This window comes from Macaca thibetana, chromosome 6 (genome assembly GCF_024542745.1).
Source record: "Macaca thibetana thibetana isolate TM-01 chromosome 6, ASM2454274v1, whole genome shotgun sequence".
NCBI classification, from domain to species: Eukaryota; Metazoa; Chordata; class Mammalia; order Primates; family Cercopithecidae; genus Macaca; species Macaca thibetana.
This window is the reverse complement of record NC_065583.1, coordinates 63,734,509-63,743,303: the sequence shown is the minus strand read 5'-3', so window position 1 is coordinate 63,743,303 and position 8,795 is coordinate 63,734,509. Positions and strand designations below refer to the sequence as shown.

Sequence of the window (8,795 nt, the reverse complement as noted above, 5' to 3'; positions counted from 1 at the left end):
AACCTGCAGATGCCTTGTCAGTAAGGATTCAAGTTAGGTTATTAAAGTGTGAAATCTTACTCCACTGGAACGATTTGGTTTAATTGTGTGCATGTGTGTTATAGTCCCACTAAGTAGTTGTTAGTTAAAAGTTAAGAAAGACTTCTCAGACTCCATGAATATTGAAGGACTATAGTAAAAATCCAGAATGGTTCAGAGATTTCTACATTGTATATTGATCAAAGCTGCCCAGCTACTCTAGGACAACTCAGTAGCAAAACGAATGCTCATTCTCTGTACCATGGCTGGCCATTGTGTTCTTAATGTTTTGGTGGTCTGGAAGATATCTACAATTCCTTCATACTGATTATTTCCAAAACAATGCTCAATGTTGTGAAGATTTTACTTCTTCCTAGCTCACATTACAATGAACTGAAATAGGTCCATCTTGACCACAGTACTCTTTTGTTTTTATGCACTTGGTCAATGAAGTCAATAAATCTTTTTCCAGACTTTGGCACTTTTTACTCTGGCCAGTCAGTAAACCGGAACTGTCTCACTGTTCAGGACCACCTGTCCTTGGCATCTATTCCCTTGAGATAAACTATGGCATCTTGTAGTCAGCCATAGGATCTACCACAAAGTACTGGTATCTTGTGGATTATTATTTTGGCCAGTATTGGTGACAATTTTCTCTGCCCATTTCACACAGCTGGATGAAACTGTGTTTCCAGAGCATCCACTAGAAGTCCTCAGTGATCTCTTTCAAGGGTCCCTAATGTAAGCTTTCTGTTGTTCTTTACTCATCAATAAAACTGGCATTGATGTAACCAGATTCTTCTACTCCATGGATAAGCTGCAAGTACAAGTACAACCTTGTGGATTCATGTGGTGTAATATTAAAAAGGCGATTTTTGAAATTACTGCATGGAAGATTGGCACTGATGAATCCTGAGATTTGAGCTTTTGAGCTGGTTAGATGCTTAAATTTGAGCACCATTCCTATGACATTTTGTCCCGTCTCTATTTGTGTCAGCTTCTAATATATGCATACAAGTTTCTAGCTGGCACTTTGGTATTTACACAAGTAACTGCTTCTAACCGTGCATCATGGACAAAGATAGATTGGTCTCCTGCTTGAACCATGTAATTCCTCTGGGGTCTCATTAAAGTTGCATGGGCATAATTATCTATAGTTTTTTCATGCTTGATTCTTTCTAACATGGCATCTATGACAATGAAGCAACCAGTTCAGCCAACTCTTGCAGATTCTGCATGGTGGAAGCTAAAGGGGGAGTAAGTATGTCACATGGTGAGAAAGGGAGCAACACAGCCCTTGTCAATTTTTAAATCAAATTGTTGTTGGGATTTTTTGGTTGTTTTTAGTTCTGTATATATTCATGATAGTAATCCTTTATAAGTTATATGATTTGAAAATATCTTCTCTCATCTTATGGTTTGCGTTTATCACACTTGGTTGACAGTGTCTTTTGATTCACAAATGTATTATTATTATTATTATTTTTTTTAGAGATGGAAGTCTCCCTATTTTGCCCAGGCTGGACTTGAACTGCACTCAAGCGATCCTCCTGTCTTAGTCTTCTGGGAAATTGGGACTACAGATGCATACCATCACATTCTAATTTTAAAAACTTTTTGAATTCCTATTTCTCTATTTTTGTCTTTTTCTATGCCTTTGGTGTCATATCCAAGAAAGCATTGCCAAATAAATGTCATGAAGCTTTTTCTTATGCTTCTTATAACAGTGTTAGAGTTTTAGTTTACCTTTAGGTTTTTGGTACATTTTGAATTAATTTTTGTATAAAGGGTCCAACTTAATTATTTTGCATGTGGATATCCAGTTTTCCCTGCACCATTTATAGAATAGATAGTCCTTTCCCCATTGAATGGTTTTGGTACCTTTGTCAAAAATCATTAGACCATGTATGTGAGGATCTATTTCTGGGCACTCTATGCTATCCCACTGGTCATAAGTCCTTGATGCTAGTACTTTATGGTTTGATTATTATAGCTATGTAGCAAGTTTTCAAGTCAGGGAGTGTGTGTCTTTTGAGTTTGTCCTTTTTCAAGATTACTTTGACCAATGTCCCTTGAAATTCGATATAAATGTTAGGGAGGTTTTTTCTATTTCTGATAAGTACATCACTGGGATTTTGATAGGTATTGCATTGAATTTGTAGCTCACTTTGGGTAGTATTAACATCTTAATCATCTTAATAATATTAATCCTTCCAATTCATGAACATAGAATTTCCAATTATTTATGTCCTCTTTAATTTCTTTAAGCAATATTTTGTAGTTTTTGTTGTACAAGTTTTTAACCTTCTTGACTAATTCCTAAGCATTTTATTCTTTTTGATGCTATTGTAAATGCAATTTTTTAAGTTTCCTTTTCAGATTGTTCAGTTCGTCTATGAAAATGTAACTGATTTTTGTGTGCTAACTTTATATCCTCCTGCTTTGTTGAATTTGTTATATCTACATTTTTTTGGTAGAATTTTTAAGGTTTTCAATATATATGATTGTGTCATCTGCAGGGATAATATTACCTCTTCCCCTCTTCCTTTTCCATTCATATGTGTTGTATTTCTTTCGTTTGACTCATTCATCTGGCTAGAAATTCTAATACTATACTGAAGAGAAGTGCCAAAATTAGCAACCCTCGCCTTGTTCTTGATATTAAAACTTTTAGTTTTTCATAATTGAGTATGATATTCACTGCAGGTTTTCATATATGGCTTTTATTATGTTGAGTGGTTTCCCTCTATTCTTAGTTTGTTGAGTGTTTTATCATGAAAGGGTGTTAAATTTTGTCAAATGCTTCTCTTTGCATCAATTGGGATGATAATGTGTGCTTTTTTTAGTACTTTCTTTCTGTTAATGTGGTGCCTTGCATGGATTGGTTTTTGCATGTTGAATCATCTTTCCATTCCAGAAATAAATCCCATTTAGTCATAATGCATAATGCTTTTAATATGTAACTAAATTTAATTTGCTAGTGTTTTGTTTCAGATTGCTATATCAATGTTTATCAGAAATTTTGGTCTGTAGATTTGTTTTTCTTGTGATGTTTTTGTCTGACTTTAGTATCAAGGTGATACTGGCCTTATAGAAAAATTAGAAAATGTTCTCTTCTCTTCCATTTTTTGAATAATTTGAGAAAGATTTGTGTTAATCCTTTGAGTCTCCTTTAAACGTTGGTAGAATCCACCAGTGAAGCCATCAGGTCCAGGAATTTTCTTTGTTGGGACATTTTTGAGTACTGATTTAATCTTCGTACCAATAGTTACAAATCTATTTAGGTTTTCTATTTCTTCAAAATTTAGCCTTGGCAGGCTTAATGTTTTTTATGATTTCTCCATTTCACCTAGATTAGCCAATTTGTTAGTGTACAATTATGAATGTTTAATTTTAATTTCTCTGGAATCACTAGTAATGTTCCCATTCTAATTTCTGAATTTAGTGATTTGAGTCTTCTTTTTTTATAGCTGTTCTATTCGAAGTTCTGTCAATTATTTTGATCATTTCAAATAATCAACTTTTGGTTTCCCTAATTTTCTCTATTGTTTTTCTATTCAGGGCTTCATTTTTCTCTGCTATAGTCTATTATTTCCTTTCTTCTGCTATATTTGGCTTTAAATTGTTCTCTTTTTCTGGTTCCTTAAGTTGCCAAGTTAGGTAGTTGATTTCATATCTTTGTTGATTTAAACATGTTTATAGCTATACATTTTTCCCATTAGCACTACTTTCACTGTGTCCCATAAGTATTGGAATATTGTGTTTTTGTTTTAATTTATTTCGAATTATTTTCTAACTGTTGCTTGTTATTTTTTCTTTGATCCACTGGCTGATTTGGAGTTTGTTTTTTAAGTTCCACAAATGTGTTCATTTTCCCATTTTCTTTGTGTTATTGACTTCTAACTTCATCTCATTGTGTACAGAGAAGATACTTTGTACAATATCTATATTTTATATCTATTAAGACTTAGTTTGTGGCCTAACACGGTCTGCCTGGAAAATGTCTCATCTGCAGTTAAGAAGCATATGCATGTAGTTGTTGCTGAGTGAAGTGTTCTGTACATGTCTGTTAGATCTAGTTGATTTATTGTGTTAAGTCCTCTGTTTTTTTTTACATATCTTCTGTCTGGTTGTCTATGGATAATTGAGGATGAGATATTGAAGGCTCAGACTAATACTGTATAACTTTTTATTTCTTCAACTTTGTCAGGTTTTGCTTTATATATATTTATAGTCTGTTATTAGGTATGAAAATATTTATAGCTTTTATATCTTTCTGCTATATTGAAACTTAAAAAAATAGTTATATTTTAAGTTCTGGGATACAGGCGCAGAACGTGCAGGTTTGTTATATAGTATACATGTGCCATGGTGGTTTGATGCACCCATCAACCAGTCATCTACATTAGGTGTTTCTCTTAATGCTATCCCTCCCCTAGCTCCCCATCCCCTGACAGGCCACAGTTTGTGATGTTCCCCTCTCTGTGTCCATGTGTTCTCATTTTTCAACTCCCACTTATGGGTGAGAAAATGTGGTGTTTGGTTTTCTGTTCTTGTGTTAGTTTGCTGAGAATGATGGTTTCCAGCTTCATCCATGTCCCTGCAAAGAACATGAACTCATCCTTTTTCATGATTGCATAGTATACTATGGTGTATATGTGCCACCTTTTCTTTATCTAGCCTAACATTGATGGGCATTTGGGTTGGTTCCAAGTCTTCGCTATTGTGAACAGTGCTGCAATAAACATAAGTGTGCATGTGTCTTTATACTAGAATTATTTATAATCCTTTGGGTATATATCCAGTAATGGCATTGCTGGGTCATAAAAATAATGACCAAAAGAGAGCAGAGGTGACTATACAAAATCAGACAAAATAAACTATAAATCAGAAAAGTTGGCATGAACAAAAATATTATATATTAATAAAAATGTCTGGTTAGAAACACTAAGATCTTGGAGAGAAAGAAAATGCACTTAGGTACATTTTTACCACAGTTTTCCAGCACAGGAAACTTGCAAATAAAAACGAAAAGAAAGAGATGCTGAAGGAAAAGTAGCAGCTTGAACATTTGCAAAGTCACTGGGCTAGGAGAAAAGAAAACAAAAATAAAAACCAACATTCTTGAAGCTACAAGGAAGATAGCACTTAATGAGGACAAGATCCTGAAGAAAAAAGTTATATATGCATGAAGTGATATGTAGGAAATTAAACAAAAATCATATACTAAAACAGCTAAATAGGAAAAAAGTTTATAGAATAAGAATATGAAGAAAAAGTATTTTATACAGCTGTACAATGTATTTGTGTCTTACTTTAAGTGTTCTTCCAAAAGAGTCAGAGTTAAGAAAAATAAGTTTATAAAGTAAAAAAGTAATAAGGAGCTAACATTAATATATTATTGAAAAAAGAGTTTTCAAAATGAATCTAGTGTAGCCTAAGTGTACAGTGCTGCTAAAGTCCACAGGAGTGTACATAGTGTCCCAGGTTTTCACATTCACTCACCACTCACTCACTGACTCACTCAGAGCAGCTCCTAGTCCTGCAAGCTCTATTCGTAGTAAGTGATTTATACAGATGTACCACTTTTAACCTGTTTTAATATATTTTTACTTTTCTATGTTTAGATACAGAAATATTTATTATTGTGTTATAATATCCTATAGTATTTAGTACAGTAACATAATATACACGTTCATAATCCTAAGAGCAGTAAATGACAATATCATATACCCTAGATGTCTGGTATGCTATATCATCTAGATTTGTATAAGTACACTCTATAATGTTCAAATAACACTGAAATGGCCTAATGAAGCATTCCTCAGAATGTATCCCTGTACTTAAGTGACACAGGACTGTACATGATCAAATGTGTTATATTATATTTGTAATGAATTGAACACCACAGACTCTTTAGCAATTCTACCAGATTAACTCATTTCTGTGCATATATAAATAAAACTTTTCTTTCCATCTGTATGTACATGAGGGGTATACTGAATTGGCATGAGGAGTAGTTAAATTACTACAACCCTTTGCAAGCAATTACAGAATGAATTGGATTTAAAAAATATTATGCAACTAAAAGATATGATTGAGACTGAATTATAATAAATATAATAGAGACTGAATTGGGACTTTATAATATAAAATCGAAAAATAGTGATTGTATCATTTTTATTATTTATAAAGTTTTATAAGTTTATATTTATAAAAAATTCATACTAATAAAGTGTCAGTTCTGTGGTTTCATGTGTTTATTAGCAAAAAATCAAGTTGCTTCTATAAAAGTTGAAAAACTACTAAAGAAAAACTATAAGAACATTTATGGAAGAGTTTGTACCTGCAGTGCCTAAAGAGTGCTTGATGATGCTTATTTGATGATTAAATGGATAAGCTAACTTATGTGGCTAATAGCCATGTATATATAAGCCTATATTTGATGGTCTTAAATTTCTTGGGCAATAATACTTTTCATATCCATGTATGAAAATAATCAACTTTTACAAATCGTACACATCTTCTTAGTTACAAAGCCAAATGACCAAATGGCTTCCATAAATATGTATCAAATGTAATCTCTGTTTCAGCTACCATTGTGGCACAGGTGTGAACTTAACATCTGCATCAAATTAGGATGATCTTTTCAAGAGGTGAATTGGAATGCTGCAGAATTCCACTAGAGACTGCGTGAAATGTGGATAGGAATAGCTAAAAACACTACAACTACTGAATTAGCCAAATCCTTCGAAGCTGACAATGCTACATCCTGGAATGTAAAAATAAAAACAAGGATGCAACTGGAAAAATACATTTGAAGGTGCAAAGCATGCACTTGGTTGAACACTTATGCCAAGGATAGAGGAAGTAAAATGCAGCTGCACAGAACTGAAAATATTTTCTGGAAAGTAATGCTGACAGGTGATATGCTTTTGAAGAATGACTTTTTATTAGCCATGCAAAAATATGCAAAGGTTGTTTTCACCCAGCATGTTCTGGGTCTACAAGACATTCTGCAAATGTACTGAGGTCTGCTACCAAAAAAGGAAGAAAAACAAAAATAAATATTTCAACATTTCTAATATTTCTCCTGGTAAAAGCCCTGAAGTGATGTAAAGTGCCTACATTATAATGAAAATGAACTTGAGCAAACCCTGCATTTGGATGTGGATTTTTCTCATGGATCACAATTGTTGAGTATGTGGGAAAGAAAAGGAGCATTATTTGTTATAATACTTTAACAACTATTTCAACACTGCTTGTTAGACAATTTTTAGTAAGACTACACAAAGCATTTTAGGAGATATGTGGAAAAATAGATGTTGACCAGTATTACTGTGGTATATAGGTGGAATGCAATTGCTCTTTGATACAAAGCTCCACAACAAGTTTTGTTTTTTTTTTTTTTAATTACAGGTTTTCCCAGTTAACCTGTAACTGTATTTTTTTTTGTTAGATAGATAAAGTGATGGAAAAGAAGGATGAATAGTCTGCCCAGGACTCAAAATGTTGGTATTTCTTTCTTATAGTTAATTCACAGAGGTGGTTATCACTGGTAAATCTTTGTGGAAAATTCTCCATTCTTTTTTCTTTAGAAGTAAAAAGGGACTGTTTCATGTTTTATCCAAATTTACAACCAAATTGGTAAGGAAAATATGAGTCAAAGTATTTTCTAAGTCATAAATATTTTTGAATGTTTTTGCTACTAAAGTTTCACCATAACAAATCTCAAAGAAATAACAATATACTAATAGGGCTTTTATGCTCTTCAAGGAAGTTCTGATGGGAGCATTTAACTCTGGCCCCAACCTGGAGACTACCCGGTTACTTATTGTCCCTGAGGTTATAATCAAACCCTGAGGTCAATGGCTTCAATTCTTCTGTAGTTGCTGGTCACCTGTGGGACAGAACTGAGTCCACCTCACATTCTGTGTTGGGCACAGCTGAAATTTAGTGAGTTCAGTTGGGCACAAAGCTGAGTAATGTTCAAATAGAATAAAGTAAAGCATAAAGCTGTATCTTTTTCTTAACCACCCTCTGTACCTACCCATTAGTAATAAATTTGACTGAGTGGTTAGAGTTTGGGATGTAGAAGCAACTCTAATGTTTAAGAGATGAGTCTGATAGTTTACTCTTTTTTAAAATAACTTTTGAATATTGAAATTATTAATTTCTAATATTAATTTCTAAATAACACTCTCTAAAAAATCTAGATCAAAAATTGTTATTTCATCAGGAGCATTAACTAAATAAACATTGCTAATAATAACATTGAAAAGTATTACACACCTATTGGCTCAAGATTATGGCTTTTGGTAGAAGAAATAGCAGACCATAATTCAGACTTCATTCATTTTACTCTCAGCAGTGCCCATCAGGAGGAAAGGGTTTGCCAATCTAAATTTGAGCAGGTTGGTGAAGTATGCATATGTCTTTACAAACTTACTGCATAGTTTCATTTAACAAATCTTCAGGTTCAATTTCACCCTCGATACTTGCCTTATAGAGATACATATCACAATTATTAGGTGAATTTATGCTTTTAGGGTTTGCAACATACATATATATTCACAGGTTTATAAATTCTGTTTTTAAAGCCATCAGATGTTGTGAGACTTACTATCATGAGAACAGCACAAGAAAGACCTGCCCCCATGATTCAGTTACCTCCCACTGGGTCCCTCCCATGACATATGGGAATTCAAGATGAGATTTCGATGGGGACAGAGCCAAACCATATCAAGAGCTTAATTGACAAGTGCAATCATCCCACA

The 8,795-nt window shown here is 33.4% G+C and overlaps 1 pseudogene; it reads right to left on the bottom strand.

The window, feature by feature from the left end:
* Window positions 1-202: 202 nt before the first annotated feature.
* Window positions 203-8,535, bottom strand: LOC126956133 (receptor-type tyrosine-protein phosphatase S-like; annotated as a pseudogene).
* Window positions 8,536-8,795: the final 260 nt, after the last annotated feature.